The sequence below is a fragment of the Phyllobates terribilis genome, unplaced genomic scaffold (genome assembly GCF_046119375.1).
Source record: "Phyllobates terribilis strain yellow unplaced genomic scaffold, ASM4611937v1 Scaffold_437__1_contigs__length_1545540, whole genome shotgun sequence".
Lineage (NCBI taxonomy): Eukaryota > Metazoa > Chordata > Amphibia > Anura > Dendrobatidae > Phyllobates > Phyllobates terribilis.
In genome coordinates this window covers 1,079,235-1,101,319 of record NW_027363197.1, presented here as the reverse complement: position 1 = coordinate 1,101,319, position 22,085 = coordinate 1,079,235, and the positions used below count along the sequence as shown (strand labels likewise).

The following is a 22,085-nucleotide window of genomic DNA, read 5'->3' as shown; positions in this document are numbered from 1 at the left end:
TATTAAAGAAGGAAAGAAGAAAGCTGCTGCAAAACGTATTTTTTATAATGATCTTAATGCTAAACTGCAATGTTTTTTTCACCTCGAAAATAACGGATGTGATCTGCAGGAGGCGATCCGAACAACAAAAGAAAAGATCCAAAACTGCCTGAAAGAAAAAGGTAAAGAAATTATTTTTAATTCCCGAGTAAAAGTTTTAGACGAGGATGAAAAATGCACAAAATTATTTTTTAAAAAAATATGTGACAAGAAGGATTATATGAAGGTTTTGGAAGGAGAAACAAGTTTGGAGGGGAAGAAGATGAAAGCAAAAGAATTTTATGATGATTTATTTTCTGTTAAAAACACGGATGTGTCTCTAAAAAAACATTTTTTAGAAGGACTGGAAAAAAATTTTAATGCGGAAGATAAATCTTTTTTAATAGGGAATTTTACTAAAGAGGAAGTTTTTAATACAATTAATACGCTACAAAATAACAAAACGCCGGGAGCAGATGGACTACCTGTTGAATTTTACAAGTGTTTATGGGAGATCATGGGTGAGGATTTTTATGAAGTAATTTTAGAAGCAGAAGCATCTTTTAGTGTCCCAGAGTCGTGGTGGGAGGGTCTTATTGTTTTATTATTTAAGAAAGGAAATAAAGAACTGATTAAAAATTGGAGACCAATAACCCTTTTAAATACGGACTGTAAGGTATATGCAAAGTTACTAGCAAATAGATTAAAAAAGGTAATCGGCTCAGTAATAGAAGTGGATCAGACATGTGCAGTGCCAAATCGGAGAATCAGCGATTCATTGATTTTAATCAGGGATGTTTTATGGGATGTTTTAGACAGAAAACAAAAGCTTGCTCTAATTACTTTGGATTTTGAAAAAGCGTACGATAGAGTTGCCCATGATTTTTTATTTGCAGTTTTAGAGAAAATGGGATGCCCGGATGTTTTTAGCAAACGTATTAAATCTCTTTACAAATCATGTTTTAGCAAAATATCTATTAATGGTTTTTTATCTGATAATGTAAAAATAAACTGTGGCGTTAAACAGGGGTGTCCCTTATCCCCTATTCTTTTTATTTGTGCAATTGAACCACTTTTAGCAGCTTTTAGGAGAGATAAGGTAATCAATGTTTTTTTTATTCCCGGGAGTTGCAATGAACAAGTTAAAGTGGTGGCATATATGGATGATGTGACGGTTTTAGTTAAAGACACTAGAAGCATGAACAGAGCCATAAGAACAGTGGATTGGTTTGGGGGCGCATCGGGTTTTAAAATTAACATGGAAAAATCTGGTATTTTAACTGTTGGTGATTTTATTGTAGATTCTGAGTGTAAATTAACAAGAATGAATGAAGTAAAAATTTTAGGTATTTATTTCTCAGAGTCAGGTGGTAATGTAAGAAATTGGGAGTCTCTGCTGGAAAGAGTTAAGAAAAAGATTACTTTCTGGCAGTTGAGAGATCTTACCCTGGAAGGAAAAATTTTAATTATTAGACAGGTTTTACTCCCAATGTTTTTATATGTCTCAACAGTTTTTATCCCCCAATATAATATCATGAAGAGAGTTATTAAGGTATGTTTTAATTTTTTATGGAGATCCAAGATGGAAAGAGTAAAGAGAGAGGAGATATATAAATCAAAGAAAAAAGGTGGGAAAGGTTTTCCGGATATTAGGTCCTTTTTATATGCAAAGTATGTAGCGAACTGTGTATGCACTTTATTAGGACCAGGCTCTAAGCTAAAGTTGTTTTCTATATATAATTTAGGTTTCTATATTAGAAATTATAAATGGTTGGAGATGTCTCTAAATAGGCCTTATAGGTTTTTACCTCCAGGAAATTATATTGTTTTAGGAAAAATTTTAAGAGATTTTAAACTTAAGATGGTCGAAATAAATGTTCTTAAATGCCATAAAAAAATCCTAAAAATCCTGGAAGAGAGAATAGGTATCAGTCCTGTGGAACATTTTTCATTCAAAATTGTGGAAAGAATCTGGATGAATGTAAATTATAGTGTGTTATCTAATGAACACAGGGATTTACTCTGGTGTATAGTAAAAGACTGCCTGCCAACCCGTGAGTTCCAACACAGGCGTGGGTTGGTAAGATCTGAAGTGTGCCCAAGATCCAGGTGTGGGAATAGTGAAACACCCATGCACATCTTCTGGAATTGTAATTTTGCACAGACAATATGGAGGAAAGTGTGCAATATAGTGAGAGCTGTGAGTACTGTTAATTTTTTGGATTTTAACAGAGTATTTTATGGGATGGGGATAAGAGAGGAGGATTTTAAAATTGTATGGATTATTATTGCATGTGTGAAGGCGGCATTGTGGAAAGCAAGGAACATTTTAGTGTTTAAACATAAGGAAGTAACAGTCGACCAGTGTATTAAATTATGTCTAACTTATTTGTACATGTATTTCTGGAGGGACAAAATGACGCTTGGCAAGGTGAAAGCAAATGAGAAATGGAAACAATGTAAATGGAATGAACTTACCTTGTAAGATTTGATTTTTTGAAAACCTGTGGAAAAACAAAAAAAGAACAAAAACAAACAAAAAAAAATAGCCAAAACTATATAATTTTTTAAAAAAAAAAAAAAGAGGGAAAAAATAAATAAATATATATATATAAAAGAAAAAGAAAATAAAAGATTTGGAGAAGTATTAAAATTGGTAGAATGCACGATGATGGATTTGAGTCTTCTTATCTTTTTGTTGATTCCAAGACTTTGTAATCTGAGTGTAAAAAAAAAAAAAAAAAAAAAAATCTGTTCTTATCAGTTTAATATCTGATACGTCCCCTATCTGGGGACCATATATTAAATGGATTTTTAGAACAGGGAGATGGAAAAAGAGCTTGCTCTGTCCACTCCACGCATTGACCTGGTATTGCAGTATCTCCAGGACCGGTGCACCCCTTCTTTAATGCAGTTTCTAAAATCAGAAAGAATTGAATTCAATGTTTTTTGTTCATTTTGCTTGTTTGTCGGATTTTGGGATGGACTCTTTGGCTTTGCTTTTCTTCTCCTCATTGGATTTTTCATGTTCAAAGTTGCAGAAGCCAGATTACAAGCTCATTTTGGTTCAACTTCAGCAACTGTGCATTGCATTGCCATGTAATGTGATGCAATGCTATCTTTCTAGCTCTCCCTTTTTACTTCCTTTTGGATAAACAGACATATTAGGCAAGCATTTTGGAGCTTTCACCTAAATAACTACAGGTGGTGAGATAAGCTGCACAATATAATTGACCTTTCAGTATATTGTTGCACACACACCATCTATTTAGCAAATGCCCTTGTTATCAACAGCAGCCTTTTAAACTCACCTGAGCTAACAGGTATGTGCGCTGGTTACTCTGCTGCGCTTAAAATTTCTTTTTTGGTTTGCTACAATGCCTTTTCTGAAACGTTGTCTCCTTCTGCTGGAACACTGACTTCTTTCATTTAATGCCTGCAGACTATAAAAGAGAACCCAACCCAAAAAGTTTGGCTGATTAGTCTGTGGCATTCTGTTAAACTGTTGCTTATGGCGGTCTCTGTGAGCTTCTCAGCGACATTCAGCCAGCCAGGTATCCTGCCTGCAGTAGATGGAATGTGGCAATGGAACGCTGGCTGCGCGTGTCATAATAGGCTCTGAGCCTTTATATACCTGTGCACAGCAGCAGCCACCTTCAGTCTACTGCTGGACAGCCAGCAGCAGCAGCAGCAGGAGAGGTATGTAATCAGGAGCCCTCCTGCTAAGGGTAGACAGCTGCTCGTTCCACCCCACCCCCCGCCTTAATTGGTTCTCCTCCCTTCCAACGGTGTTGAGGCGGGTGGGAACAGCAGGGGGTGAAGGTGCTGTGTTTAAAGAGGTGGAGTTATGCAGATCTAAAACGCGTGGATTGCAGCAGCAGCAAGCCGAAAAGTGCAGGCATGTAAGGGATCTAGAGGTTGACAACATGTCTTCTTAACGGGAGTCCAGGAGCTCATCTCCACAAATGGACTTTTCAGGATCCTTGGGTGGCTCCGTAGTTTGAAACCAATTCTGGTTATCGCTTCTCGGCCTTTTGGCTAAGATCAAGTGTAGTATCTGTTCTTATCAGTTTAATATCTGATACGTCCCCTATCTGGGGACCATATATTAAATGGATTTTTAGAACAGGGAGATGGAAAAAGAGCTTGCTCTGTCCACTCCACGCATTGACCTGGTATTGCAGTATCTCCAGGACCGGTGCACCCCTTCTTTAATGCAGTTTCTAAAATCAGAAAGAATTGAATTCAATGTTTTTTGTTCATTTTGCTTGTTTGTCGGATTTTGGGATGGACTCTTTGGCTTTGCTTTTCTTCTCCTCATTGGATTTTTCATGTTCAAAGTTGCAGAAGCCAGATTACAAGCTCATTTTGGTTCAACTTCAGCAACTGTGCATTGCATTGCCATGTAATGTGATGCAATGCTATCTTTCTAGCTCTCCCTTTTTACTTCCTTTTGGATAAACAGACATATTAGGCAAGCATTTTGGAGCTTTCACCTAAATAACTACAGGTGGTGAGATAAGCTGCACAATATAATTGACCTTTCAGTATATTGTTGCACACACACCATCTATTTAGCAAATGCCCTTGTTATCAACAGCAGCCTTTTAAACTCACCTGAGCTAACAGGTATGTGCGCTGGTTACTCTGCTGCGCTTAAAATTTCTTTTTTGGTTTGCTACAATGCCTTTTCTGAAACGTTGTCTCCTTCTGCTGGAACACTGACTTCTTTCATTTAATGCCTGCAGACTATAAAAGAGAACCCAACCCAAAAAGTTTGGCTGATTAGTCTGTGGCATTCTGTTAAACTGTTGCTTATGGCGGTCTCTGTGAGCTTCTCAGCGACATTCAGCCAGCCAGGTATCCTGCCTGCAGTAGATGGAATGTGGCAATGGAACGCTGGCTGCGCGTGTCATAATAGGCTCTGAGCCTTTATATACCTGTGCACAGCAGCAGCCACCTTCAGTCTGCTGCTGGACAGCCAGCAGCAGCAGCAGGAGAGGTATGTAATCAGGAGCCCTCCTGCTAAGGGTAGACAGCTGCTCGTTCCACCCCACCCCCCGCCTTAATTGGTTCTCCTCCCTTCCAACGGTGTTGAGGTGGGTGGGAACAGCAGGGGGTGAAGGTGCTGTGTTTAAAGAGGTGGAGTTATGCAGATCTAAAACGCGTGGATTGCAGCAGCAGCAAGCCGAAAAGTGCAGGCATGTAAGGGATCTAGAGGTTGACAACATGTCTTCTTAACGGGAGTCCAGGAGCTCATCTCCACAAATGGACTTTTCAGGATCCTTGGGTGGCTCCGTAGTTTGAAACCAATTCTGGTTATCGCTTCTCGGCCTTTTGGCTAAGATCAAGTGTAGTATCTGTTCTTATCAGTTTAATATCTGATACGTCCCCTATCTGGGGACCATATATTAAATGGATTTTTAGAACAGGGAGATGGAAAAAGAGCTTGCTCTGTCCACTCCACGCATTGACCTGGTATTGCAGTATCTCCAGGACCGGTGCACCCCTTCTTTAATGCAGTTTCTAAAATCAGAAAGAATTGAATTCAATGTTTTTTGTTCATTTTGCTTGTTTGTCGGATTTTGGGATGGACTCTTTGGCTTTGCTTTTCTTCTCCTCATTGGATTTTTCATGTTCAAAGTTGCAGAAGCCAGATTACAAGCTCATTTTGGTTCAACTTCAGCAACTGTGCATTGCATTGCCATGTAATGTGATGCAATGCTATCTTTCTAGCTCTCCCTTTTTACTTCCTTTTGGATAAACAGACATATTAGGCAAGCATTTTGGAGCTTTCACCTAAATAACTACAGGTGGTGAGATAAGCTGCACAATATAATTGACCTTTCAGTATATTGTTGCACACACACCATCTATTTAGCAAATGCCCTTGTTATCAACAGCAGCCTTTTAAACTCACCTGAGCTAACAGGTATGTGCGCTGGTTACTCTGCTGCGCTTAAAATTTCTTTTTTGGTTTGCTACAATGCCTTTTCTGAAACGTTGTCTCCTTCTGCTGGAACACTGACTTCTTTCATTTAATGCCTGCAGACTATAAAAGAGAACCCAACCCAAAAAGTTTGGCTGATTAGTCTGTGGCATTCTGTTAAACTGTTGCTTATGGCGGTCTCTGTGAGCTTCTCAGCGACATTCAGCCAGCCAGGTATCCTGCCTGCAGTAGATGGAATGTGGCAATGGAACGCTGGCTGCGCGTGTCATAATAGGCTCTGAGCCTTTATATACCTGTGCACAGCAGCAGCCACCTTCAGTCTACTGCTGGACAGCCAGCAGCAGCAGCAGCAGGAGAGGTATGTAATCAGGAGCCCTCCTGCTAAGGGTAGACAGCTGCTCGTTCCACCCCACCCCCCGCCTTAATTGGTTCTCCTCCCTTCCAACGGTGTTGAGGTGGGTGGGAACAGCAGGGGGTGAAGGTGCTGTGTTTAAAGAGGTGGAGTTATGCAGATCTAAAACGCGTGGATTGCAGCAGCAGCAAGCCGAAAAGTGCAGGCATGTAAGGGATCTAGAGGTTGACAACATGTCTTCTTAACGGGAGTCCAGGAGCTCATCTCCACAAATGGACTTTTCAGGATCCTTGGGTGGCTCCGTAGTTTGAAACCAATTCTGGTTATCGCTTCTCGGCCTTTTGGCTAAGATCAAGTGTAGTATCTGTTCTTATCAGTTTAATATCTGATACGTCCCCTATCTGGGGACCATATATTAAATGGATTTTTAGAACAGGGAGATGGAAAAAGAGCTTGCTCTGTCCACTCCACGCATTGACCTGGTATTGCAGTATCTCCAGGACCGGTGCACCCCTTCTTTAATGCAGTTTCTAAAATCAGAAAGAATTGAATTCAATGTTTTTTGTTCATTTTGCTTGTTTGTCGGATTTTGGGATGGACTCTTTGGCTTTGCTTTTCTTCTCCTCATTGGATTTTTCATGTTCAAAGTTGCAGAAGCCAGATTACAAGCTCATTTTGGTTCAACTTCAGCAACTGTGCATTGCATTGCCATGTAATGTGATGCAATGCTATCTTTCTAGCTCTCCCTTTTTACTTCCTTTTGGATAAACAGACATATTAGGCAAGCATTTTGGAGCTTTCACCTAAATAACTACAGGTGGTGAGATAAGCTGTACAATATAATTGACCTTTCAGTATATTGTTGCACACACACCATCTATTTAGCAAATGCCCTTGTTATCAACAGCAGCCTTTTAAACTCACCTGAGCTAACAGGTATGTGCGCTGGTTACTCTGCTGCGCTTAAAATTTCTTTTTTGGTTTGCTACAATGCCTTTTCTGAAACGTTGTCTCATTCTGCTGGAACACTGACTTCTTTCATTTAATGCCTGCAGACTATAAAAGAGAACCCAACCCAAAAAGTTTGGTTGATTAGTCTGTGGCATTCTGTTAAACTGTTGCTTATGGCGGTCTCTGTGAGCTTCTCAGCGACATTCAGCCAGCCAGGTATCCTGCCTGCAGTAGATGGAATGTGGCAATGGAACGCTGGCTGCGCGTGTCATAATAGGCTCTGAGCCTTTATATACCTGTGCACAGCAGCAGCCACCTTCAGTCTGCTGCTGGACAGCCAGCAGCAGCAGCAGGAGAGGTATGTAATCAGGAGCCCTCCTGCTAAGGGTAGACAGCTGCTCGTTCCACCCCACCCCCCGCCTTAATTGGTTCTCCTCCCTTCCAACGGTGTTGAGGCGGGTGGGAACAGCAGGGGGTGAAGGTGCTGTGTTTAAAGAGGTGGAGTTATGCAGATCTAAAACGCGTGGATTGCAGCATCAGCAAGCCGAAAAGTGCAGGCATGTAAGGGATCTAGAGGTTGACAACATGTCTTCTTAACGGGAGTCCAGGAGCTCATCTCCACAAATGGACTTTTCAGGATCCTTGGGTGGCTCCGTAGTTTGAAACCAATTCTGGTTATCGCTTCTTGGCCTTTTGGCTAAGATCAAGTGTAGTATCTTTCGAAAAGGTGGTTTTGGATGTTGGCCGCCCTAGTAGATTGATACATTATGCACACTGGGGTTTAGGCGCTTGTTAGTACGCCAGGTGGCTAATATAGTCATCTGGTGGAAAGCATGGCCCCCCAGGATCGACGCCATTGGGCCGGGGAAGATCGAAAGCCCGAAGTGTGAAGTGCCCCAGGAGTGGTGACCCTGGGGTGCCTTAACTCACTGGGATTGGGAACCCCACTTGAGTTTATGGCACATTTGCACAAGCACTTCAAATTTTCTTTCTTCGCACACACCCTTATTCCGGGCCTTCTGGCCTTAGGATGGGGAATTTTTCAATTCCCGGTCGAAGGTCCGGGCAGTATTATACTGTGAAACCTTCACTATTTATTTAATTTCTTTGTCACTGTGTGTCCACTTATTCACGTGTGTCACGTCCTACTAGGATTTTGTCGGGATGCGGTTCCCTTACGGGTTCCTCTCTTGGCAGGTCTAGGGGGGGAGTGTGTGGCCATCAGGTTCCGCTCCCCCCTGAACCCCCCTGGCTCTCCTCTTTCGGGAGGAGAGCGTTGTTGGCTCCCCTCTTCCGGGAGGGGAGCACAGTCTTTGGCTCCCAGTGCCTTGCTCGGGTGAGAACTCGGGCAGGTGCTGGGGGTAAGATTGGGTCGCCTCTGGCTTCGGCTGGAGGTGGCTTTTTGTCCCTGTTCCTCGCTGTGGCCTTTTGGCTCGGAGGGACGGGGAATGGTTTGGGGGACCCTTCTCCTTTTGGAGAGGGTTTCAAGAAGACCAGCATCCTAGTGCACTTTTTTTGTGGCACTTGTCACTTTTTTAAGCGCACTCGGGTTTTGTACACGAATTCGGGCTTTCAAAAAAAAAAAAAAAATCTGTTCTTATCAGTTTAATATCTGATACGTCCCCTATCTGGGGACCATATATTAAATGGATTTTTAGAACAGGGAGATGGAAAAAGAGCTTGCTCTGTCCACTCCACGCATTGACCTGGTATTGCAGTATCTCCAGGACCGGTGCACCCCTTCTTTAATGCAGTTTCTAAAATCAGAAAGAATTGAATTCAATGTTTTTTGTTCATTTTGCTTGTTTGTTGGATTTTGGGATGGACTCTTTGGCTTTGCTTTTCTTCTCCTCATTGGATTTTTCATGTTCAAAGTTGCAGAAGCCAGATTACAAGCTCATTTTGGTTCAACTTCAGCAACTGTGCATTGCATTGCCATGTAATGTGATGCAATGCTATCTTTCTAGCTCTCCCTTTTTACTTCCTTTTGGATAAAGAGACATATTAGGCAAGCATTTTGGAGCTTTCACCTAAATAACTACAGGTGGTGAGATAAGCTGCACAATATAATTGACCTTTCAGTATATTGTTGCACACACACCATCTATTTAGCAAATGCCCTTGTTATCAACAGCAGCCTTTTAAACTCACCTGAGCTAACAGGTATGTGCGCTGGTTACTCTGCTGCGCTTAAAATTTCTTTTTTGGTTTGCTACAATGCCTTTTCTGAAACGTTGTCTCCTTCTGCTGGAACACTGACTTCTTTCATTTAATGCCTGCAGACTATAAAAGAGAACCCAACCCAAAAAGTTTGGCTGATTAGTCTGTGGCATTCTGTTAAACTGTTGCTTATGGCGGTCTCTGTGAGCTTCTCAGCGACATTCAGCCAGCCAGGTATCCTGCCTGCAGTAGATGGAATGTGGCAATGGAACGCTGGCTGCGCGTGTCATAATAGGCTCTGAGCCTTTATATACCTGTGCACAGCAGCAGCCACCTTCAGTCTACTGCTGGACAGCCAGCAGCAGCAGCAGCAGGAGAGGTATGTAATCAGGAGCCCTCCTGCTAAGGGTAGACAGCTGCTCGTTCCACCCCACCCCCCGCCTTAATTGGTTCTCCTCCCTTCCAACGGTGTTGAGGTGGGTGGGAACAGCAGGGGGTGAAGGTGCTGTGTTTAAAGAGGTGGAGTTATGCAGATCTAAAACGCGTGGATTGCAGCAGCAGCAAGCCGAAAAGTGCAGGCATGTAAGGGATCTAGAGGTTGACAACATGTCTTCTTAACGGGAGTCCAGGAGCTCATCTCCACAAATGGACTTTTCAGGATCCTTGGGTGGCTCCGTAGTTTGAAACCAATTCTGGTTATCGCTTCTCGGCCTTTTGGCTAAGATCAAGTGTAGTATCTGTTCTTATCAGTTTAATATCTGATACGTCCCCTATCTGGGGACCATATATTAAATGGATTTTTAGAACAGGGAGATGGAAAAAGAGCTTGCTCTGTCCACTCCACGCATTGACCTGGTATTGCAGTATCTCCAGGACCGGTGCACCCCTTCTTTAATGCAGTTTCTAAAATCAGAAAGAATTGAATTCAATGTTTTTTGTTCATTTTGCTTGTTTGTCGGATTTTGGGATGGACTCTTTGGCTTTGCTTTTCTTCTCCTCATTGGATTTTTCATGTTCAAAGTTGCAGAAGCCAGATTACAAGCTCATTTTGGTTCAACTTCAGCAACTGTGCATTGCATTGCCATGTAATGTGATGCAATGCTATCTTTCTAGCTCTCCCTTTTTACTTCCTTTTGGATAAACAGACATATTAGGCAAGCATTTTGGAGCTTTCACCTAAATAACTACAGGTGGTGAGATAAGCTGCACAATATAATTGACCTTTCAGTATATTGTTGCACACACACCATCTATTTAGCAAATGCCCTTGTTATCAACAGCAGCCTTTTAAACTCACCTGAGCTAACAGGTATGTGCGCTGGTTACTCTGCTGCGCTTAAAATTTCTTTTTTGGTTTGCTACAATGCCTTTTCTGAAACGTTGTCTCCTTCTGCTGGAACACTGACTTCTTTCATTTAATGCCTGCAGACTATAAAAGAGAACCCAACCCAAAAAGTTTGGTTGATTAGTCTGTGGCATTCTGTTAAACTGTTGCTTATGGCGGTCTCTGTGAGCTTCTCAGCGACATTCAGCCAGCCAGGTATCCTGCCTGCAGTAGATGGAATGTGGCAATGGAACACTGGCTGCGCGTGTCATAATAGGCTCTGAGCCTTTATATACCTGTGCACAGCAGCAGCCACCTTCAGTCTGCTGCTGGACAGCCAGCAGCAGCAGCAGGAGAGGTATGTAATCAGGAGCCCTCCTGCTAAGGGTAGACAGCTGCTCGTTCCACCCCACCCCCCGCCTTAATTGGTTCTCCTCCCTTCCAACGGTGTTGAGGCGGGTGGGAACAGCAGGGGGTGAAGGTGCTGTGTTTAAAGAGGTGGAGTTATGCAGATCTAAAACGCGTGGATTGCAGCAGCAGCAAGCCGAAAAGTGCAGGCATGTAAGGGATCTAGAGGTTGACAACATGTCTTCTTAACGGGAGTCCAGGAGCTCATCTCCACAAATGGACTTTTCAGGATCCTTGGGTGGCTCCGTAGTTTGAAACCAATTCTGGTTATCGCTTCTCGGCCTTTTGGCTAAGATCAAGTGTAGTATCTGTTCTTATCAGTTTAATATCTGATACGTCCCCTATCTGGGGACCATATATTAAATGGATTTTTAGAACAGGGAGATGGAAAAAGAGCTTGCTCTGTCCACTCCACGCATTGACCTGGTATTGCAGTATCTCCAGGACCGGTGCACCCCTTCTTTAATGCAGTTTCTAAAATCAGAAAGAATTGAATTCAATGTTTTTTGTTCATTTTGCTTGTTTGTCGGATTTTGGGATGGACTCTTTGGCTTTGCTTTTCTTCTCCTCATTGGATTTTTCATGTTCAAAGTTGCAGAAGCCAGATTACAAGCTCATTTTGGTTCAACTTCAGCAACTGTGCATTGCATTGCCATGTAATGTGATGCAATGCTATCTTTCTAGCTCTCCCTTTTTACTTCCTTTTGGATAAACAGACATATTAGGCAAGCATTTTGGAGCTTTCACCTAAATAACTACAGGTGGTGAGATAAGCTGCACAATATAATTGACCTTTCAGTATATTGTTGCACACACACCATCTATTTAGCAAATGCCCTTGTTATCAACAGCAGCCTTTTAAACTCACCTGAGCTAACAGGTATGTGCGCTGGTTACTCTGCTGCGCTTAAAATTTCTTTTTTGGTTTGCTACAATGCCTTTTCTGAAACGTTGTCTCCTTCTGCTGGAACACTGACTTCTTTCATTTAATGCCTGCAGACTATAAAAGAGAACCCAACCCAAAAAGTTTGGCTGATTAGTCTGTGGCATTCTGTTAAACTGTTGCTTATGGCGGTCTCTGTGAGCTTCTCAGCGACATTCAGCCAGCCAGGTATCCTGCCTGCAGTAGATGGAATGTGGCAATGGAACGCTGGCTGCGCGTGTCATAATAGGCTCTGAGCCTTTATATACCTGTGCACAGCAGCAGCCACCTTCAGTCTACTGCTGGACAGCCAGCAGCAGCAGCAGCAGGAGAGGTATGTAATCAGGAGCCCTCCTGCTAAGGGTAGACAGCTGCTCGTTCCACCCCACCCCCCGCCTTAATTGGTTCTCCTCCCTTCCAACGGTGTTGAGGTGGGTGGGAACAGCAGGGGGTGAAGGTGCTGTGTTTAAAGAGGTGGAGTTATGCAGATCTAAAACGCGTGGATTGCAGCAGCAGCAAGCCGAAAAGTGCAGGCATGTAAGGGATCTAGAGGTTGACAACATGTCTTCTTAACGGGAGTCCAGGAGCTCATCTCCACAAATGGACTTTTCAGGATCCTTGGGTGGCTCCGTAGTTTGAAACCAATTCTGGTTATCGCTTCTCGGCCTTTTGGCTAAGATCAAGTGTAGTATCTGTTCTTATCAGTTTAATATCTGATACGTCCCCTATCTGGGGACCATATATTAAATGGATTTTTAGAACAGGGAGATGGAAAAAGAGCTTGCTCTGTCCACTCCACGCATTGACCTGGTATTGCAGTATCTCCAGGACCGGTGCACCCCTTCTTTAATGCAGTTTCTAAAATCAGAAAGAATTGAATTCAATGTTTTTTGTTCATTTTGCTTGTTTGTCGGATTTTGGGATGGACTCTTTGGCTTTGCTTTTCTTCTCCTCATTGGATTTTTCATGTTCAAAGTTGCAGAAGCCAGATTACAAGCTCATTTTGGTTCAACTTCAGCAACTGTGCATTGCATTGCCATGTAATGTGATGCAATGCTATCTTTCTAGCTCTCCCTTTTTACTTCCTTTTGGATAAACAGACATATTAGGCAAGCATTTTGGAGCTTTCACCTAAATAACTACAGGTGGTGAGATAAGCTGCACAATATAATTGACCTTTCAGTATATTGTTGCACACACACCATCTATTTAGCAAATGCCCTTGTTATCAACAGCAGCCTTTTAAACTCACCTGAGCTAACAGGTATGTGCGCTGGTTACTCTGCTGCGCTTAAAATTTCTTTTTTGGTTTGCTACAATGCCTTTTCTGAAACGTTGTCTCCTTCTGCTGGAACACTGACTTCTTTCATTTAATGCCTGCAGACTATAAAAGAGAACCCAACCCAAAAAGTTTGGTTGATTAGTCTGTGGCATTCTGTTAAACTGTTGCTTATGGCGGTCTCTGTGAGCTTCTCAGCGACATTCAGCCAGCCAGGTATCCTGCCTGCAGTAGATGGAATGTGGCAATGGAACGCTGGCTGCGCGTGTCATAATAGGCTCTGAGCCTTTATATACCTGTGCACAGCAGCAGCCACCTTCAGTCTGCTGCTGGACAGCCAGCAGCAGCAGCAGCAGGAGAGGTATGTAATCAGGAGCCCTCCTGCTAAGGGTAGACAGCTGCTCGTTCCACCCCACCCCCCGCCTTAATTGGTTCTCCTCCCTTCCAACGGTGTTGAGGCGGGTGGGAACAGCAGGGGGTGAAGGTGCTGTGTTTAAAGAGGTGGAGTTATGCAGATCTAAAACGCGTGGATTGCAGCAGCAGCAAGCCGAAAAGTGAAGGCATGTAAGGGATCTAGAGGTTGACAACATGTCTTCTTAACGGGAGTCCAGGAGCTCATCTCCACAAATGGACTTTTCAGGATCCTTGGGTGGCTCCGTAGTTTGAAACCAATTCTGGTTATCGCTTCTCGGCCTTTTGGCTAAGATCAAGTGTAGTATCTGTTCTTATCAGTTTAATATCTGATACGTCCCCTATCTGGGGACCATATATTAAATGGATTTTTAGAACAGGGAGATGGAAAAAGAGCTTGCTCTGTCCACTCCACGCATTGACCTGGTATTGCAGTATCTCCAGGACCGGTGCACCCCTTCTTTAATGCAGTTTCTAAAATCAGAAAGAATTGAATTCAATGTTTTTTGTTCATTTTGCTTGTTTGTCGGATTTTGGGATGGACTCTTTGGCTTTGCTTTTCTTCTCCTCATTGGATTTTTCATGTTCAAAGTTGCAGAAGCCAGATTACAAGCTCATTTTGGTTCAACTTCAGCAACTGTGCATTGCATTGCCATGTAATGTGATGCAATGCTATCTTTCTAGCTCTCCCTTTTTACTTCCTTTTGGATAAACAGACATATTAGGCAAGCATTTTGGAGCTTTCACCTAAATAACTACAGGTGGTGAGATAAGCTGCACAATATAATTGACCTTTCAGTATATTGTTGCACACACACCATCTATTTAGCAAATGCCCTTGTTATCAACAGCAGCCTTTTAAACTCACCTGAGCTAACAGGTATGTGCGCTGGTTACTCTGCTGCGCTTAAAATTTCTTTTTTGGTTTGCTACAATGCCTTTTCTGAAACGTTGTCTCCTTCTGCTGGAACACTGACTTCTTTCATTTAATGCCTGCAGACTATAAAAGAGAACCCAACCCAAAAAGTTTGGTTGATTAGTCTGTGGCATTCTGTTAAACTGTTGCTTATGGCGGTCTCTGTGAGCTTCTCAGCGACATTCAGCCAGCCAGGTATCCTGCCTGCAGTAGATGGAATGTGGCAATGGAACGCTGGCTGCGCGTGTCATAATAGGCTCTGAGCCTTTATATACCTGTGCACAGCAGCAGCCACCTTCAGTCTGCTGCTGGACAGCCAGCAGCAGCAGCAGCAGGAGAGGTATGTAATCAGGAGCCCTCCTGCTAAGGGTAGACAGCTGCTCGTTCCACCCCACCCCCCGCCTTAATTGGTTCTCCTCCCTTCCAACGGTGTTGAGGCGGGTGGGAACAGCAGGGGGTGAAGGTGCTGTGTTTAAAGAGGTGGAGTTATGCAGATCTAAAACGCGTGGATTGCAGCAGCAGCAAGCCGAAAAGTGAAGGCATGTAAGGGATCTAGAGGTTGACAACATGTCTTCTTAACGGGAGTCCAGGAGCTCATCTCCACAAATGGACTTTTCAGGATCCTTGGGTGGCTCCGTAGTTTGAAACCAATTCTGGTTATCGCTTCTCGGCCTTTTGGCTAAGATCAAGTGTAGTATCTGTTCTTATCAGTTTAATATCTGATACGTCCCCTATCTGGGGACCATATATTAAATGGATTTTTAGAACAGGGAGATGGAAAAAGAGCTTGCTCTGTCCACTCCACGCATTGACCTGGTATTGCAGTATCTCCAGGACCGGTGCACCCCTTCTTTAATGCAGTTTCTAAAATCAGAAAGAATTGAATTCAATGTTTTTTGTTCATTTTGCTTGTTTGTCGGATTTTGGGATGGACTCTTTGGCTTTGCTTTTCTTCTCCTCATTGGATTTTTCATGTTCAAAGTTGCAGAAGCCAGATTACAAGCTCATTTTGGTTCAACTTCAGCAACTGTGCATTGCATTGCCATGTAATGTGATGCAATGCTATCTTTCTAGCTCTCCCTTTTTACTTCCTTTTGGATAAACAGACATATTAGGCAAGCATTTTGGAGCTTTCACCTAAATAACTACAGGTGGTGAGATAAGCTGCACAATATAATTGACCTTTCAGTATATTGTTGCACACACACCATCTATTTAGCAAATGCCCTTGTTATCAACAGCAGCCTTTTAAACTCACCTGAGCTAACAGGTATGTGCGCTGGTTACTCTGCTGCGCTTAAAATTTCTTTTTTGGTTTGCTACAATGCCTTTTCTGAAACGTTGTCTCCTTCTGCTGGAACACTGACTTCTTTCATTTAATGCCTGCAGACTATAAAAGAGAACCCAACCCAAAAAGTTTGGTTGATTAGTCTGTGGCATTCTGTTAAACTGTTGCTTATGGCGGTCTCTGTGAGCTTCTCAGCGACATTCAGCCAGCCAGGTATCCTGCCTGCAGTAGATGGAATGTGGCAATGGAACGCTGGCTGCGCGTGTCATAATAGGCTCTGAGCCTTTATATACCTGTGCACAGCAGCAGCCACCTTCAGTCTGCTGCTGGACAGCCAGCAGCAGCAGCAGCAGGAGAGGTATGTAATCAGGAGCCCTCCTGCTAAGGGTAGACAGCTGCTCGTTCCACCCCACCCCCCGCCTTAATTGGTTCTCCTCCCTTCCAACGGTGTTGAGGCGGGTGGGAACAGCAGGGGGTGAAGGTGCTGTGTTTAAAGAGGTGGAGTTATGCAGATCTAAAACGCGTGGATTGCAGCAGCAGCAAGCCGAAAAGTGCAGGCATGTAAGGGATCTAGAGGTTGACAACATGTCTTCTTAACGGGAGTCCAGGAGCTCATCTCCACAAATGGACTTTTCAGGATCCTTGGGTGGCTCCGTAGTTTGAAACCAATTCTGGTTATCGCTTCTTGGCCTTTTGGCTAAGATCAAGTGTAGTATCTGTTCTTATCAGTTTAATATCTGATACGTCCCCTATCTGGGGACCATATATTAAATGGATTTTTAGAACAGGGAGATGGAAAAAGAGCTTGCTCTGTCCACTCCACGCATTGACCTGGTATTGCAGTATCTCCAGGACCGGTGCACCCCTTCTTTAATGCAGTTTCTAAAATCAGAAAGAATTGAATTCAATGTTTTTTGTTCATTTTGCTTGTTTGTCGGATTTTGGGATGGACTCTTTGGCTTTGCTTTTCTTCTCCTCATTGGATTTTTCATGTTCAAAGTTGCAGAAGCCAGATTACAAGCTCATTTTGGTTCAACTTCAGCAACTGTGCATTGCATTGCCATGTAATGTGATGCAATGCTATCTTTCTAGCTCTCCCTTTTTACTTCCTTTTGGATAAACAGACATATTAGGCAAGCATTTTGGAGCTTTCACCTAAATAACTACAGGTGGTGAGATAAGCTGCACAATATAATTGACCTTTCAGTATATTGTTGCACACACACCATCTATTTAGCAAATGCCCTTGTTATCAACAGCAGCCTTTTAAACTCACCTGAGCTAACAGGTATGTGCGCTGGTTACTCTGCTGCGCTTAAAATTTCTTTTTTGGTTTGCTACAATGCCTTTTCTGAAACGTTGTCTCCTTCTGCTGGAACACTGACTTCTTTCATTTAATGCCTGCAGACTATAAAAGAGAACCCAACCCAAAAAGTTTGGTTGATTAGTCTGTGGCATTCTGTTAAACTGTTGCTTATGGCGGTCTCTGTGAGCTTCTCAGCGACATTCAGCCAGCCAGGTATCCTGCCTGCAGTAGATGGAATGTGGCAATGGAACGCTGGCTGCGCGTGTCATAATAGGCTCTGAGCCTTTATATACCTGTGCACAGCAGCAGCCACCTTCAGTCTGCTGCTGGACAGCCAGCAGCAGCAGCAGCAGGAGAGGTATGTAATCAGGAGCCCTCCTGCTAAGGGTAGACAGCTGCTCGTTCCACCCCACCCCCCGCCTTAATTGGTTCTCCTCCCTTCCAACGGTGTTGAGGCGGGTGGGAACAGCAGGGGGTGAAGGTGCTGTGTTTAAAGAGGTGGAGTTATGCAGATCTAAAACGCGTGGATTGCAGCAGCAGCAAGCCGAAAAGTGCAGGCATGTAAGGGATCTAGAGGTTGACAACATGTCTTCTTAACGGGAGTCCAGGAGCTCATCTCCACAAATGGACTTTTCAGGATCCTTGGGTGGCTCCGTAGTTTGAAACCAATTCTGGTTATCACTTCTCGGCCTTTTGGCTAAGATCAAGTGTAGTATCTGTTCTTATCAGTTTAATATCTGATACGTCCCCTATCTGGGGACCATATATTAAATGGATTTTTAGAACAGGGAGATGGAAAAAGAGCTTGCTCTGTCCACTCCACGCATTGACCTGGTATTGCAGTATCTCCAGGACCGGTGCACCCCTTCTTTAATGCAGTTTCTAAAATCAGAAAGAATTGAATTCAATGTTTTTTGTTCATTTTGCTTGTTTGTCGGATTTTGGGATGGACTCTTTGGCTTTGCTTTTCTTCTCCTCATTGGATTTTTCATGTTCAAAGTTGCAGAAGCCAGATTACAAGCTCATTTTGGTTCAACTTCAGCAACTGTGCATTGCATTGCCATGTAATGTGATGCAATGCTATCTTTCTAGCTCTCCCTTTTTACTTCCTTTTGGATAAACAGACATATTAGGCAAGCATTTTGGAGCTTTCACCTAAATAACTACAGGTGGTGAGATAAGCTGCACAATATAATTGACCTTTCAGTATATTGTTGCACACACACCATCTATTTAGCAAATGCCCTTGTTATCAACAGCAGCCTTTTAAACTCACCTGAGCTAACAGGTATGTGCGCTGGTTACTCTGCTGCGCTTAAAATTTCTTTTTTGGTTTGCTACAATGCCTTTTCTGAAACGTTGTCTCCTTCTGCTGGAACACTGACTTCTTTCATTTAATGCCTGCAGACTATAAAAGAGAACCCAACCCAAAAAGTTTGGTTGATTAGTCTGTGGCATTCTGTTAAACTGTTGCTTATGGCGGTCTCTGTGAGCTTCTCAGCGACATTCAGCCAGCCAGGTATCCTGCCTGCAGTAGATGGAATGTGGCAATGGAACGCTGGCTGCGCGTGTCATAATAGGCTCTGAGCCTTTATATACCTGTGCACAGCAGCAGCCACCTTCAGTCTGCTGCTGGACAGCCAGCAGCAGCAGCAGCAGGAGAGGTATGTAATCAGGAGCCCTCCTGCTAAGGGTAGACAGCTGCTCGTTCCACCCCACCCCCCGCCTTAATTGGTTCTCCTCCCTTCCAACGGTGTTGAGGCGGGTGGGAACAGCAGGGGGTGAAGGTGCTGTGTTTAAAGAGGTGGAGTTATGCAGATCTAAAACGCGTGGATTGCAGCAGCAGCAAGCCGAAAAGTGCAGGCATGTAAGGGATCTAGAGGTTGACAACATGTCTTCTTAACGGGAGTCCAGGAGCTCATCTCCACAAATGGACTTTTCAGGATCCTTGGGTGGCTCCGTAGTTTGAAACCAATTCTGGTTATCGCTTCTCGGCCTTTTGGCTAAGATCAAGTGTAGTATCTGTTCTTATCAGTTTAATATCTGATACGTCCCCTATCTGGGGACCATATATTAAATGGATTTTTAGAACAGGGAGATGGAAAAAGAGCTTGCTCTGTCCACTCCACGCATTGACCTGGTATTGCAGTATCTCCAGGACCGGTGCACCCCTTCTTTAATGCAGTTTCTAAAATCAGAAAGAATTGAATTCAATGTTTTTTGTTCATTTTGCTTGTTTGTCGGATTTTGGGATGGACTCTTTGGCTTTGCTTTTCTTCTCCTCATTGGATTTTTCATGTTCAAAGTTGCAGAAGCCAGATTACAAGCTCATTTTGGTTCAACTTCAGCAACTGTGCATTGCATTGCCATGTAATGTGATGCAATGCTATCTTTCTAGCTCTCCCTTTTTACTTCCTTTTGGATAAACAGACATATTAGGCAAGCATTTTGGAGCTTTCACCTAAATAACTACAGGTGGTGAGATAAGCTGCACAATATAATTGACCTTTCAGTATATTGTTGCACACACACCATCTATTTAGCAAATGCCCTTGTTATCAACAGCAGCCTTTTAAACTCACCTGAGCTAACAGGTATGTGCGCTGGTTACTCTGCTGCGCTTAAAATTTCTTTTTTGGTTTGCTACAATGCCTTTTCTGAAACGTTGTCTCCTTCCGCTGGAACACTGACTTCTTTCATTTAATGCCTGCAGACTATAAAAGAGAACCCAACCCAAAAAGTTTGGTTGATTAGTCTGTGGCATTCTGTTAAACTGTTGCTTATGGCGGTCTCTGTCAGCTTCTCAGCGACATTCAGCCAGCCAGGTATCCTGCCTGCAGTAGATGGAATGTGGCAATGGAACGCTGGCTGCGCGTGTCATAATAGGCTCTGAGCCTTTATATACCTGTGCACAGCAGCAGCCACCTTCAGTCTGCTGCTGGACAGCCAGCAGCAGCAGCAGCAGGAGAGGTATGTAATCAGGAGTCCTCCTGCTAAGGGTAGACAGCTGCTCGTTCCACCCCACCCCCCGCCTTAATTGGTTCTCCTCCCTTCCAACGGTGTTGAGGCGGGTGGGAACAGCAGGGGGTGAAGGTGCTGTGTTTAAAGAGGTGGAGTTATGCAGATCTAAAACGCGTGGATTGCAGCAGCAGCAAGCCGAAAAGTGCAGGCATGTAAGGGATCTAGAGGTTGACAACATGTCTTCTTAACGGGAGTCCAGGAGCTCATCTCCACAAATGGACTTTTCAGGATCCTTGGGTGGCTCCGTAGTTTGAAACCAATTCTGGTTATCGCTTCTCGGCCTTTTGGCTAAGATCAAGTGTAGTATCTGTTCTTATCAGTTTAATATCTGATACGTCCCCTATCTGGGGACCATATATTAAATGGATTTTTAGAACAGGGAGATGGAAAAAGAGCTTGCTCTGTCCACTCCACGCATTGACCTGGTATTGCAGTATCTCCAGGACCGGTGCACCCCTTCTTTAATGCAGTTTCTAAAATCAGAAAGAATTGAATTCAATGTTTTTTGTTCATTTTGCTTGTTTGTCGGATTTTGGGATGGACTCTTTGGCTTTGCTTTTCTTCTCCTCATTGGATTTTTCATGTTCAAAGTTGCAGAAGCCAGATTACAAGCTCATTTTGGTTCAACTTCAGCAACTGTGCATTGCATTGCCATGTAATGTGATGCAATGCTATCTTTCTAGCTCTCCCTTTTTACTTCCTTTTGGATAAACAGACATATTAGGCAAGCATTTTGGAGCTTTCACCTAAATAACTACAGGTGGTGAGATAAGCTGCACAATATAATTGACCTTTCAGTATATTGTTGCACACACACCATCTATTTAGCAAATGCCCTTGTTATCAACAGCAGCCTTTTAAACTCACCTGAGCTAACAGGTATGTGCGCTGGTTACTCTGCTGCGCTTAAAATTTCTTTTTTGGTTTGCTACAATGCCTTTTCTGAAACGTTGTCTCCTTCTGCTGGAACACTGACTTCTTTCATTTAATGCCTGCAGACTATAAAAGAGAACCCAACCCAAAAAGTTTGGTTGATTAGTCTGTGGCATTCTGTTAAACTGTTGCTTATGGCGGTCTCTGTGAGCTTCTCAGCGACATTCAGCCAGCCAGGTATCCTGCCTGCAGTAGATGGAATGTGGCAATGGAACGCTGGCTGCGCGTGTCATAATAGGCTCTGAGCCTTTATATACCTGTGCACAGCAGCAGCCACCTTCAGTCTGCTGCTGGACAGCCAGCAGCAGCAGCAGCAGGAGAGGTATGTAATCAGGAGCCCTCCTGCTAAGGGTAGACAGCTGCTCGTTCCACCCCACCCCCCGCCTTAATTGGTTCTCCTCCCTTCCAACGGTGTTGAGGCGGGTGGGAACAGCAGGGGGTGAAGGTGCTGTGTTTAAAGAGGTGGAGTTATGCAGATCTAAAACGCGTGGATTGCAGCAGCAGCAAGCCGAAAAGTGCAGGCATGTAAGGGATCTAGAGGTTGACAACATGTCTTCTTAACGGGAGTCCAGGAGCTCATCTCCACAAATGGACTTTTCAGGATCCTTGGGTGGCTCCGTAGTTTGAAACCAATTCTGGTTATCGCTTCTCGGCCTTTTGGCTAAGATCAAGTGTAGTATCTGTTCTTATCAGTTTAATATCTGATACGTCCCCTATCTGGGGACCATATATTAAATGGATTTTTAGAACAGGGAGATGGAAAAAGAGCTTGCTCTGTCCACTCCACGCATTGACCTGGTATTGCAGTATCTCCAGGACCGGTGCACCCCTTCTTTAATGCAGTTT

General features: G+C 43.5%; 13 non-coding genes and 3 pseudogenes across 13 annotated transcripts; all 16 read left to right on the top strand.

Annotated features, from left to right (window-relative positions):
• The first annotated feature begins 2,705 nt into the window (after window positions 1-2,705).
• LOC141228388 (U2 spliceosomal RNA) lies at window positions 2,706-2,921 on the top strand (annotated as a pseudogene).
• A 1,115-nt stretch (window positions 2,922-4,036) lies between these two features.
• LOC141228955 (U2 spliceosomal RNA) lies at window positions 4,037-4,227 on the top strand. Its single transcript, XR_012295748.1, has one exon. It is a non-coding gene; the product is annotated as a U2 spliceosomal RNA (small nuclear RNA).
• A 1,112-nt stretch (window positions 4,228-5,339) lies between these two features.
• LOC141228953 (U2 spliceosomal RNA) lies at window positions 5,340-5,530 on the top strand. Its single transcript, XR_012295747.1, has one exon. It is a non-coding gene; the product is annotated as a U2 spliceosomal RNA (small nuclear RNA).
• Window positions 5,531-6,645: 1,115 nt separating this feature from the next.
• Window positions 6,646-6,836, top strand: LOC141228952 (U2 spliceosomal RNA). The gene has a single exon (XR_012295746.1). It is a non-coding gene; the product is annotated as a U2 spliceosomal RNA (small nuclear RNA).
• Window positions 6,837-7,948: 1,112 nt separating this feature from the next.
• Window positions 7,949-8,040, top strand: LOC141228508 (U2 spliceosomal RNA; annotated as a pseudogene).
• Window positions 8,041-8,834: 794 nt separating this feature from the next.
• Window positions 8,835-9,014, top strand: LOC141228440 (U2 spliceosomal RNA; annotated as a pseudogene).
• A 1,115-nt stretch (window positions 9,015-10,129) lies between these two features.
• Window positions 10,130-10,320, top strand: LOC141228951 (U2 spliceosomal RNA). Its single transcript, XR_012295745.1, has one exon. It is a non-coding gene; the product is annotated as a U2 spliceosomal RNA (small nuclear RNA).
• A 1,112-nt stretch (window positions 10,321-11,432) lies between these two features.
• LOC141228950 (U2 spliceosomal RNA) lies at window positions 11,433-11,623 on the top strand. Its single transcript, XR_012295744.1, has one exon. It is a non-coding gene; the product is annotated as a U2 spliceosomal RNA (small nuclear RNA).
• Window positions 11,624-12,738: 1,115 nt separating this feature from the next.
• On the top strand, window positions 12,739-12,929 carry LOC141228949 (U2 spliceosomal RNA). Its single transcript, XR_012295743.1, has one exon. It is a non-coding gene; the product is annotated as a U2 spliceosomal RNA (small nuclear RNA).
• A 1,115-nt stretch (window positions 12,930-14,044) lies between these two features.
• On the top strand, window positions 14,045-14,235 carry LOC141228947 (U2 spliceosomal RNA). Its single transcript, XR_012295741.1, has one exon. It is a non-coding gene; the product is annotated as a U2 spliceosomal RNA (small nuclear RNA).
• Window positions 14,236-15,350: 1,115 nt separating this feature from the next.
• LOC141228946 (U2 spliceosomal RNA) lies at window positions 15,351-15,541 on the top strand. Its single transcript, XR_012295740.1, has one exon. It is a non-coding gene; the product is annotated as a U2 spliceosomal RNA (small nuclear RNA).
• A 1,115-nt stretch (window positions 15,542-16,656) lies between these two features.
• On the top strand, window positions 16,657-16,847 carry LOC141228175 (U2 spliceosomal RNA). The gene has a single exon (XR_012295096.1). It is a non-coding gene; the product is annotated as a U2 spliceosomal RNA (small nuclear RNA).
• A 1,115-nt stretch (window positions 16,848-17,962) lies between these two features.
• LOC141228196 (U2 spliceosomal RNA) lies at window positions 17,963-18,153 on the top strand. The gene has a single exon (XR_012295115.1). It is a non-coding gene; the product is annotated as a U2 spliceosomal RNA (small nuclear RNA).
• A 1,115-nt stretch (window positions 18,154-19,268) lies between these two features.
• LOC141228945 (U2 spliceosomal RNA) lies at window positions 19,269-19,459 on the top strand. Its single transcript, XR_012295739.1, has one exon. It is a non-coding gene; the product is annotated as a U2 spliceosomal RNA (small nuclear RNA).
• A 1,115-nt stretch (window positions 19,460-20,574) lies between these two features.
• LOC141228944 (U2 spliceosomal RNA) lies at window positions 20,575-20,765 on the top strand. The gene has a single exon (XR_012295738.1). It is a non-coding gene; the product is annotated as a U2 spliceosomal RNA (small nuclear RNA).
• A 1,115-nt stretch (window positions 20,766-21,880) lies between these two features.
• LOC141228943 (U2 spliceosomal RNA) lies at window positions 21,881-22,071 on the top strand. Its single transcript, XR_012295737.1, has one exon. It is a non-coding gene; the product is annotated as a U2 spliceosomal RNA (small nuclear RNA).
• Window positions 22,072-22,085: the final 14 nt, after the last annotated feature.